This window comes from Gorilla gorilla, chromosome 21, assembly GCF_029281585.2.
Source record: "Gorilla gorilla gorilla isolate KB3781 chromosome 21, NHGRI_mGorGor1-v2.1_pri, whole genome shotgun sequence".
NCBI classification, from domain to species: Eukaryota; Metazoa; Chordata; class Mammalia; order Primates; family Hominidae; genus Gorilla; species Gorilla gorilla.
The window spans coordinates 56,126,277-56,137,460 of record NC_073245.2 but is presented as its reverse complement, the minus strand read 5'-3'; the positions used below and the strand labels follow the sequence as shown (position 1 = coordinate 56,137,460).

Genomic DNA, 11,184 nt, shown 5'->3' with positions numbered 1-11,184 from the left:
TTCACATTTTAAAAATTGTAAACAAGTATTAGACTCTAATTGATGGTACACATGCTGATGTAGTTTAGGGGAAGTGAAAGGATGTCTGCAACTGGAAATGCACTCCCAAAAGAAGGCAGCTTGATGAATGGATAGAGAAACAGATAGATGGATAGTAAGTATGTGATAAAAGCAGGAGAGGAAAGTAATGGTGGAATCCAGGTGGTGGATACACAGGTGTTTGCTGTCATAGTCTTTCCACATTGTTTATTAAACTGTCATCATAAAATGTGGAGGGAAAATACCTCGTGTGTTATGGTGGCAGTTGGGTAAACATTTGTGTCTGCGTCATGCTATTTACCATGATTTCCACTATAGAAGAATGTAGAGGTAGCCCTTCCTCCTTGTCTTCCTTCCTTCCCTCAGGGTCTCCCTCATTCCATCCAGCAAATAGCAACAAAGGGTCAACACTGGGTTGGTAGCAAATCCAAGTTCCACTATTCCCTGCTCACCTCTGCTCATGCCACATCGATTCCTTCCTCTGAGGGGCGACTCCTTTGACCTCAACTAAAGGCAATGTAGCGTTGGATGGAGATCACATTTACATGGGACCGCACCCTACCGTCTACCTTGGACAGCAGGAACCTGACGTCTGTTTGCATGCCCCAGCCCAGCTCTCAGCCTGGCATGCAGCGAATCATCCAGTAGTATTTGGTAAACACAGAGACAGAGACAAGGAAAAGTGTCCTGTGTCCAGTGACTGGAATTCCAGGTGATTTTTTCCCCAAACTTTCTTTAATGATGTCCGATTGCCTTTGAGATAAGAAAAACCCTCAGCTCACCCAGGGCCTCCCACGATGCCCTCAGCAAGGCTTTTCACCCAACTTTTTCATCAGGAGGGGAGGAGCCAGCATGCTGAATTGCAATGTTCTGTTTGCTGCTTGACCGCGTGTGTATTGTTGGCTTACTTATTTTTTTCTTTTGTTTGCAATATGGTTCCTTTAAAATATCCAGAGAAGGAAACCACTCTACAAAAAGAAATTTGAATTTTTGCATGCCCGGTTACCATCTGAAATGTCACTTGCACGTTAAGTCTGTGTCCCTGAGTTGCTGTGGCAACCTCAGAAGCACTCTTTGCCCGGGGTGATAAAGGGGCCCTTTGTTAGCCGGGAGACCAGGTCTGGGTGCAGGGACATCCTATTCAGCCCGTCCTAACAAAGGAGCACACGTCCCCCTCTCTGAGCAGGCCAGCCGCCGGGCCTGATTGTGCCTGTACTGTCGACAACCTTCCATGGGGAGACTGGAAAAGAAACCCCCTATTATTGGCATCTTTGAACTAAAGTTGTTGGTTTTATTTCTTTTTCTCTCTGTGCTGCTTGCTGTACAAAAACCCCTGCAAAGGGCCCCACTCATGCTTTTGCAAAGAAAAACACCAATTGTGAGGCCTCCCTAGGAGAGGGATGAGGCTCCCAATCTTAACTGAATCTCCTAAACTTGGTTATTAAAATGGCAACTCTAGCAGCACTGGGTAAGCAGATGGGTTCTTCAAATTTTAGCAAGCAGCCTGGGCCTGGCCCACAAACTGGTCCTGGCTGTCTCTGGCTCTGTGGTGGCCTCTGTATCCAAGAGCAAGGGGCTTATACCAAGGGCAGGCCCCCCCCATGGACTGACATCAGACCTGGGGGCTCAAACTTCATTCAGCCACGGATTCTTCTCCCTCAAAGTTGCAATGTAAAGCAGGGCAGTGCCTTGCTCAAGCTCTCTGAGCCGCTCACATAAGAGAGGCGCCTGGGAGTCCAGGATCTTAACTTCCAGGCCTAGGCTCTTGAAGGTCACAGGTGGATGGAGAACAGCCCCCAGGCCTTGGCTGCAGCCTGTGGCCCTCCTTCCGCTCCCAGAATCATGGGCTTCCACCCACAGCCCCTGCCAGGTTAGGCCCAGTTTTTCCTTTCCTCTCACATTGCCCCAGTCAGAATCATTATTTACACTTCTCTTTCTGGTACGATGATGTATGTGAGAGTTGAAGCTGGGAGCTCCCACATAGCCAGAAATGGTTGTTCACGGTGCCCCGGGGCCAACACAGCGCCTGGCACACAGCGTGTGCTCAAAAAGTATTTGTTGACCCAGTGGATCATGAATGAGTGAATCTATCAGAATGGATTCATTTCATCCTATCAAGCACTCTTTTAGATTAAAACCATTTTCCTCATTTAGTTCCACTTTCCTGCTGTCCTCTGCTGCCAGGTCCAGAACTGGAGCAGGCTACCAAGTTTACAGATGTGATCCCTGCTGGAGAGAGGCTGTGTTCAGACAGATGTGTGGACAGAAATGGCAGTGGAGGGCAAGGAGTGCCAATGGGGGTTACCCAGGGGTCACAGGGGCTGGGAGTGGAGGCTGCAGGAGGCAAGAAGGGATGCAGAAAGACTTCCAGGATGGGGACACTCCCAAACGAGGTCTCAGAGATGACCAGGAGCCGGCTGAGCAAAGCAGAATTCTTTAGTCAGAAGACACAGTAAGAGCAAAGACAGGGTGGTTTGAAGTAGCCTGCTATACACAGGGCTCCCCATGAAGCTGTCTATTGGTGGAGAATCCAGGGCATGGCAGAAAGGGCCTGGATACAGCTGGAGGGGCAAGCCAGAGGGAGGACCCCAAGAGCCAGATTTAGGAGCTCAAAGCCAAGTCGACCATGTACAGTTGTATAGGTTGTGTACTGTGTAAAGGAAGTGAATGAAGTTGAAATCCAGCCTATGGTCTGCTGGCCAAACCCTGTGGACACAGTTAAACCCTTCACTTAAAGAGGCAGCAAGGTCAGCTTGCAAAGGGGTCAGTAGCTTATGTTTCCATTTCCAGGGGTGGACAGTGGTGTCCTCAGCTCCCCGCAATATGTGTGTGGTATGGGGGAAGGAGGCACTACATCTGAAGGGAGGCCATGCAAAAGAATCAGGACAAATGAGAAGGCCCTGGAGAACTATTAGTAGCTGCTGGGGCTGCCAGGGATGACTGGACATGCACCCTGCCATCTGTACAGGGCTTGAAGACACAGTGAAAATGCTCAGCTCTCAGGTCGATCCTAGATTAAGAGTGAAGGAAAGGCAGAAGGGGGACAGATAATGATAAAAGGAGGGAGTTCTGGCTTTGGAGGTCTCTAAGGGATGCAGTTGGAGAAAAGCTGAGAGGGCTGAGGGTGGAATGGTGAGGACTTCCAGTTGGATTTTTACATTAATGACGGGGAGTGACAGTCCTAAGGGGAAGACAGTCTCTAGGGCAGTGGCCTCCAACCTTTTAGGCACCAGGGACCGGTTTTGTGGAAGACAATTTTTCCACGGACCGGTGGTACGGGAGAAGGATGGTTTAGGAATGGAACTGTTCCACCTCTGATCATCAGGCATTAGATTCTTATAAGGAGAGTGCAACCCAGATCCCTCACATGAGCAGTTCACAATAGGGTTCGTGCTCCTATGAGAATCTGATACTGCCACTGATCTGATAGGAGGTGGAGCTCGGGTGGTAATTCTCACTTGCCTGCCATTCACCTCCTGCTGTGCGGCCCAGTTCCTAACAGGCTACAGACCGGTGGAGGTCCATGGGCCTGGGGTTTGGAAACCACTGCTCTAGGGTGTATTGTCCACAGTGAGTAGGGGCTGGTGTTTGAAGAAGGGAAAGTCCAGGATCAGGGGTCTAAGGGTGGGCTGGATCCCCAGGTAGGAGAATGAGGGCCTCAGGCCTCAGGCCAGCAGCTAGACTTGGGAGGAGGCCTGGACATGACTTCCTCCAGGAAGGGTAGGGGTGTGATCTGCATTGTGTTGGGGATGCTTAGCCTTGCTCCTTGCACATTGCAGATGAGTTATAAATATTTGTTCAATCAATGACTAAGTTTATAACATCAGTGATCCAGTTCCCCTGGATCTGTGTGAATGTGATCTGTGAATGTCTGAGAGGTTTGAAAGGGCAGCTTGTGCCAGGGGAGGTGAGGGTGTGGATAATGTGTATCTTCTGGGTAACATTAGCTACTGCAACAAGTAAGCTCCGAATTTCACTGGCTTAATCTCAGAAGTCTGTTTCCTGCTCACTGATGACTCCAGTTCACTGAAAAGTCCAGTTCCTTGTTTGCTGACAGCTTTCCTCCATGTGGTGATTCAGGGATCCAGGCTTCCTCTATCACTGGCTCCACCATCCCCCTGCTTCACATAAACCCCAGCCCAGAGGAGACACATCACTTCTGCTCACCTTCCCTTGATGAGAACTTCTCATATAGCTAACCCCAGATGCAAGGCAGGCGAGGAAATGTAGTGCTAGACTGGAAAGATGCCTCCTCAAAACAATTTTACACCATGGAAAAGCCAGCAGAGATTTTGGGTGCACTGACATAGGAAGTGACAGAAACAAGAGGAAAGTGGGGCCTCGAGGCACACATTTGTGCCAGTGGCCAAGGACATGAGCAGCCACCCTGAATTCAGTTCTTGGCCTTGCCTGAGATTCTAACTGGAACATGGAGATGATGTGTATGTAGGGAGTGAGGAGAAAAGCATGAGTGGCTCTCTCACCCACTGATTGCTATATTTGATCCTCACTTAGTCTTGGGAGATGGAGCTCCTTTAGCTCATTATCCCTCTTTTACAGAGGAGCAAACAGGTTGAGAGAGAGTGAGCGAGCCTTGAGCAGGGTCACTCCTGTGAAGCCGGGACTAGAACCCAGGGCACCTGTTTCCCAGTCCTGTACTGGCTCACCAAATACCCTAAGTCTAAACTGATTCTCCAGAACACATTTCTGTGTTATTCTGGAAAAACAATGTATAGTCTGCAACATCACAATTTTGTACCCCAGCATCGAGAGAGTGGCACATGGCCATCAGGCAGGACGATTTCTTTCAACTGACAGCTTGGAGGAGGAAGCTTTTATTCCCGGGGCCCCCAGGGGAGGGGTTTGGCCAGGCCTCTGCTGTGTCAGGAATTCTTCCATTGTAGCTTACCGACTTTGTTACAAAGTATAAGATCTTTTAACATATTTTTAAACACTATCAATTCTGCTCTCCGTTCCTTGCATTTCTTCTTTGTCCTGAAGCTCAACCCGGGCAAAAACATTTTTCCCATCAAAAATTCAGTGGGGCTCTAACAAAGTGACAGCGGATTAAATAGCTGCATTTATGATCCCCTTCCAGATACACCTCCCCGTTTTTTTGGTTTTTTTTTTTTTTTTGGCCCAGCACCAAAAATCAAATGCCAAAAAGGCAACAGATCTCAGCTGTTTTGAAACAAGCTGTGTCTGTCCAAAGGTTATTTCATTTTGGACACTGTGTGACCCTGTGTTTGGGCCTCATTTTAAATTAATAAACGCATGAGGATAGTCAGTACTCTAACCCCAGAGACCAGCGTGCTGCCTGGCCCATGGCAGCCTCAGTAAATTTAGGAGGAAACCCACACCCTGGAGTTCTCTGACCTTGGTGAAAGGCAGTTGAGTAGACTTGGCAGAGAAACCTTGTCATTTATGGTTTTCCATTTTAAATCTAAGCATTTTCACATTGTCTTAAAATTTATAAATGAATGGGTGTGGTGAGTATTCCAAGTGTTCCCAGTGCCTAGCACAGTGTGACTCAGAGTAAATAAAAAAAATTTTTGAATAAATGAACCAAATAAGTAATTAACATCTCAAAGTGGGCATTCATGCATTGCGTTGTTTCCTGCAAACAAGTTCAGGAGGATACTTTCCATGTACTAAAGGGAACTCGTTGCAAATTGGATGACTGGGAGAGGCGAAGTGGCAGCTCTGGGGCCTGGAGGGACACCCCCCACCTCAGCTGTCCCACCTCTCCTGCCCCTGACTGCCACCCCCATTCTAGCTGCCTGGGCTCCCATCTCTGCTTTTCCCCCTCCTCACCGCCCCTCCCTGCTGCTGCGCACAGCCTTCCATCTCCTCCCACCTATCCTTTGACCCAGAACCCACTCCATCCCTCCACCCAGCAGTCCTAGCCCCTGCCTTTAGCTTGGATGCCAGCCTGGTCTTGCCTTCTGAGAGAAGAGGTCTCCTGTGACTCCTCCTGTCCCCTATCATCACACCTGGTGCAGAGGAGGGGCAGGAGGGTCCAGGTGGGCCACCAGGATGGAGGAGTGGTGTACGTGGGGCTTTCAGCTCTAGGTACTTAGGAACCTGGCCCAGCCTGCCCACCTGGAAGTAGCCTGACCTGGTGCGGGTGCAGGGAGCCGATATCTGCAGGAAGGAGTTGATGGACAGAGTTTAAGGCTCTTCCTCTCCTTACCAAAGTATTTATTTAGCTCCCAACTTTACTCCCACCCCAGACTTAACATTAATGATATTAACCATTTCTCTCATATGTTTAAAAGTTTTTTTATTTCACAGTAGTATTTATCTTTTAGTTTTATGATTTATTTTGCTCTATAGAAATTTTTTATTTTATGCAATTAAATCGTTCAATCTTTATTTTTCTAAAGATTACTAAACTATTCAGTTGTGTTCTCTTTTATACTGTATGGATTTTTTTTTTCTTTTTATCTTCCATTTTTCTGAAGTCTCTTTTGGAATAAGACTCAGGGACAGTTTCTAGCTTTTTTTTTTTTAATCTAAATGACTAGCTAATTTAAATAAAATTTAATAAGTAATTCATTATTTCCTCCCCAAATGCGAAGTGTCAATTTCATTATCCGCTGAACAGCCATGATGCTGGAGCCCGAGTCTGTACTCGGCGGCACCCTTATTCATCACGCCATGCGCCTGTGGTTTGGTTTCCATTAATTTACCTTTATTAGATGTTTTGGTAAACAAGTAGGGCAAGTTCCACTTCTTATGTTTACTTTTCAGGAAATTCAATTCTATTCTTGTATACCAATTGTCCCAGATTTATAATAACTTCGTTAAGTTCCTATCAGTTTGAGTAGGGTGTTTTTACTGGGATTACATTGAGTTAAACACTCATCTAAGAAGAACAGACATCCTTACTATACTAAAACTTCCTATCAAAGATGTGTCTTCATTTATTGAAGTCCTATTTCACATCCTTCAGTGGAGATTCATTGCTTTTTTTCTGCTAGTAGACCTGTTACTGATCTTATTTCTAGGAATCTTCCTCCAGGCACGTTTTTATTTGCCTTCCAGAATACCACACGTTCCTGGTTTCCTCCTACCTCCCAGGTCACTTCTTTTTGGTGTCTTTTACTGGTTCTTTCTCTTCTCTCAGATCTCTTGTTTTGTTTGGTTTTGTTTTGAGATGGAGTCTCACTCTGCCATCCAGACTGGAATGTAGTGGTACAATCTTGGCTCACTGCAACCTCCGCTCCCCCAACCCCCAGGTTCAAGTGATTCTCCTGCCTCAGCCTGGGATTACAGGCATGCGCCACCATGCCCGGCTAATTTATGTTGTATTCTTAGTAGAGACAGGGGTTTCCTCATGTTGGCCAGGCTGGTCTCGAACTCCTGACTTCAGGTGATCCACCCGCCTCCGCCTCCCGAAGTGTTGGGATTACAGGTGTGAGCCACAGCACCTGGCCTCTTCTCCCAGACCTCTTAACATTGGGCTCCGGAGCTCAGACTTGTAATTCTCAAAGATTCTACTGAATAAACCAGCAATTCAGAGATAAATATCTTTTTTTTTTTTTTTTTGAGATGGAGTCTCGCTCTGTCGTCAGCTGGAGTGCAGTGGTGTGATCTTGGCTCACTGCAACCTCCGATTTCCTGGTTCAAGCAATTCTCCTGCCTCAGCCTCCTGAGTAGCTGGGATTACAGGCAAGCACCATCACGCCCAGCTAATTTTTGTATTTTTAGTAGAGATGGGGTTTCACCATGTTGGCCAGGATGGTCTCGATCTCCTGACCTCGTGATCCACCCACCTTGGTCTCCCAAAGTGCTCCAATTACAAGCGTGAGCCACCGCACCCATCCCAGAGATAAGTATCTTTGTGCAAACGATTCTTCCACTTTTCTCTTTAGGATTCCTCTCAAGTGGAAACAATGAGCAAAAAAGCCACAGAGAATTCAGTTCCTTTTCAGGTCCACACTGACTAGAGTTGCCTGGATTCCTGCAGAGTTGGCATGGCATAGCTCAGAGAGATTTGGGAGACTGGGATAAAAAAGCCTCTTGTCTAGGCCGGGTACGGTGGTTCAAGCCTGTAATCCCAGCACTTTGGGAAGCCAATGTGAGCAGATCACTTAAGGTCAGGAGTTCAAGACCAGCCTGGCCAACATGGTGAAACTCCATCTCTACTAAAAATACAAAAATTAGCCAGGCATGGTGGCGCACACCTGTATCCCAGCTACTCCAGAGGCTGAGGTGGAAGAATTGCTTGAACCCAGGAGGTGGAGGTTGCAGTGAGCTGAGATTGCACCACTGCACTCCAGCCTGGGCGACAGAGTAAGACACTGTCTCAAAAAATTAATTAAAATAAAATAAAAAGGCCGTACGCGGTGGCTCACGCCTGTAATCCCAGCACTTTAGGAGGCCGAGGCGGGTGGATCACGAGGTCAAGAGATCGAGACCATTCTGGCCAACATGGTGAAACCCCGTCTCTACTAAAAATACAAAAATTAGCTGGGCATGATGGCGCATGCCTGTAGTCCCAGCTACTCGAGAGGCTGAGGCAGGAGAATCGCTTGAACCCGGGAGGCAGAGGTTGCAGTGAGCCGAGATCACGCCACTGTACTCAGCCTGGCGACAGAGCGAGACTCCGTCTCTAAAAAGAAAAAAAAAAAAGCATCAGAGACATTGCCTTAATATGATGGCAATTATTCAGGAGAGAGGTGAAAGTGCCTTAGGATAGAGAGGTTGCCATGAGTATGATGAGAACTGTTTGGATTCCGGATGTTTTGCAAGGGTAGAGTCAGTGGAATTTGCTTAAGAATAGGATGTAGGGTGTGAGAGAAAGGGAACATTTAAGGATATATTCAAAATGCCCGATAAATCATAAGAATTTAATTGTCATTAAGTAAGTTGCCATTGAGGTTGAGACTGGAGCAGGTTTGGGGGGAATCAGAATTTCAGTTGGGACCAGCAACACTGGAGATGTTTACTCCCATCCAAGCGGAGAGATCAGGCAGGTAGCTGGATATATGGGTCTAGGGGCCTGGGGAGTAGCCCAGAGCAGCAATACAAATTTAGGATTAAATAAGATAATAAGGAAAGCTTGTTTAGCCCTTTGGAAATCTTAGAAAGGAGACAGACAGGTCTATGCTGGGTACTTGCCTAGGCTCACTCCCTGCTAACAAACTTGCTCTAACATTATCAGTGTACACAATTTAAATCAATGCCTCTGCAAAATCACACTTTTTTTTTTTTTTTTTTTTTTTTTTTTTTTACCATGCCAAAGTCCTTCCAGGCCTCTCACAGATGAGTTTGAATAAAAGTACGCATTAGGAGGCCAGGCATGGTGGCTCACATCTGTAATCCCAGCAGTTTGGGAGGCCGAGGCAGGAGGATGAGTTGAGGACAGTTTGAGGCCAGCCTGGGCAACATAGCAAAACCCACTGTATTAGTTCGTTTTCACACTGCTGATGAAGACATACCCGAAACTGGGAAGAAAAAGAGGTTTAATTGGACTTACGGTTCCGCATGGCTGGGGAGACCTCAGAATCATGGAGGGAGACTAAAGGCACTTCTCACATAGTGGCAGCAAGAGAAAGTTGAGGAAGAAGTAAAAGTGGAAACCCCTGATAAACCCATCAGATCTCATGAGACTTACTCACTATCATGAGAATAGCAGGGGAAAGACCAGCCCCCATGATTCAATTACCTCCTCCTGGGTCCCTCCCACAACACATACGAATTCTGGGAGATACAATTCAAGTTGAGATTTGGGCAGGGACACGGCCAAACCATATCACCCAGTCTCTACAAAAAAATGTTTAAAAAATTAGTTTGGCATGGTGGCACATGCCTGTAGACCTAGCTATTTGGGAGGCTGATACAGGAGGATCACTTGAGCCCTGGAGGTCAAAGCTGCAGTGAGCTGCGATTGCACCATTGCACTCTAGCCTGGGCGACAGAGTGAGGCCCTGTCTCTAAAAAAATAATAACAAATAATAAAAAAATTTAAAAATAAAAGATAAAAGTGTGCCTTAGGAAGACCTGAAGAACTTTCTCCAAATACTCCATTCCTGAGTCATGCCCTTACAAATTCCAGCTCAATAGACTCCGTTCTTTATTTTGTAAAAGCTTTCCCCGGGGATTTTCATGAACACCCCTGGGATCACTTATTGGTCAGAACCTTGAATGCTAAACTCGTAATGCCAAGAATATGGTAAAAGAAATAAAAAAAATATGGAAACAGTCTAAATACCCAAATACTAAGGGTGGGTGTTCTTGTCTTCATTTTATCGATGAGGAATCTGCAGCTCAGAGGTGAATCCACTTTCCTAAAATCATATAGCTGGTGAATGGCAGCCAGGATGTGACTGACCCAGGTTTTAGGGCCAGATGTGTATTCTTGTCACCACTTCCTGCTGCCTTCTGCTGCAGGGTCACTCGTAATCCCACTGAGAAGGCGGAAGGCTATTGTGATGGTTTGGGTGGCAGATGCGTGTCAGGAGTAAGTCCTCCTGCCCTTTTAGACAACTTGTCAGCCTGAAAGAGGTAAAGATTTGGTCAGTGAGTCTCAAATCCTAGTAAAATCAGAATTACCAAGGGGGGTTCCTGCGCCTCAACCCCGTAAGTTACGCTTCGTTAGGTCTGAGTGAGAAACACAGCCTTAAATGCAAAGTGCTAGCTGCCCCCAGTACTCAGTCATTCCACATTTCTTTCTCCCACTTCCCTCTGGATGCCCGGCATCAGATCACGAACCTCTCCTACCTCAGCACTGGCCTGGGGGTGCTGGCAGGAAGACGGTTAAAGTCCTGAGAACTAGGGGCTCTTCTCTCATGAGATTGGAATGTGGTGGAGGGGAGTGAGCTGAGGGACGCTGGTGGTCCAGCACTGAGCCTGGCCATTGTTGCAGAACAATTGCCCCCCAAGAACAGAACAGCAGACGCTAATTATGAGACACTTGTGTCCTCCATGTAATTATGAGATCTGTGTGACCATTAGCATAAGAAACTAGCTCGCTGGCTTGTTTTGGTTATAACTTTCCCCAAACTGCTGTACTCAGGAATCTGAAGAAGTAAAACGATGAACTCGGGGCTTCATAAAAGACTCAGCCCAGAGATTGTCAAGTTTAGGTCACATGAGAATCACCCGGATGCTTGAAAAACATGCAGATTCTCAGGCCTT

At 46.9% G+C, this 11,184-nt stretch overlaps 1 long non-coding RNA gene across 1 annotated transcript; it reads right to left on the bottom strand.

Moving 5' to 3' along the window:
* Positions 1 to 10,096: 10,096 nt before the first annotated feature.
* LOC101145696 (uncharacterized) lies at positions 10,097 to 10,879 on the bottom strand. The gene is made up of 2 exons (XR_176985.4): positions 10,768 to 10,879; positions 10,097 to 10,542 (listed from the first exon to the last, which is right to left on the bottom strand). It is a non-coding gene; the product is annotated as an uncharacterized lncRNA (long non-coding RNA).
* Between the last annotated feature and the right edge of the window lie 305 nt (positions 10,880 to 11,184).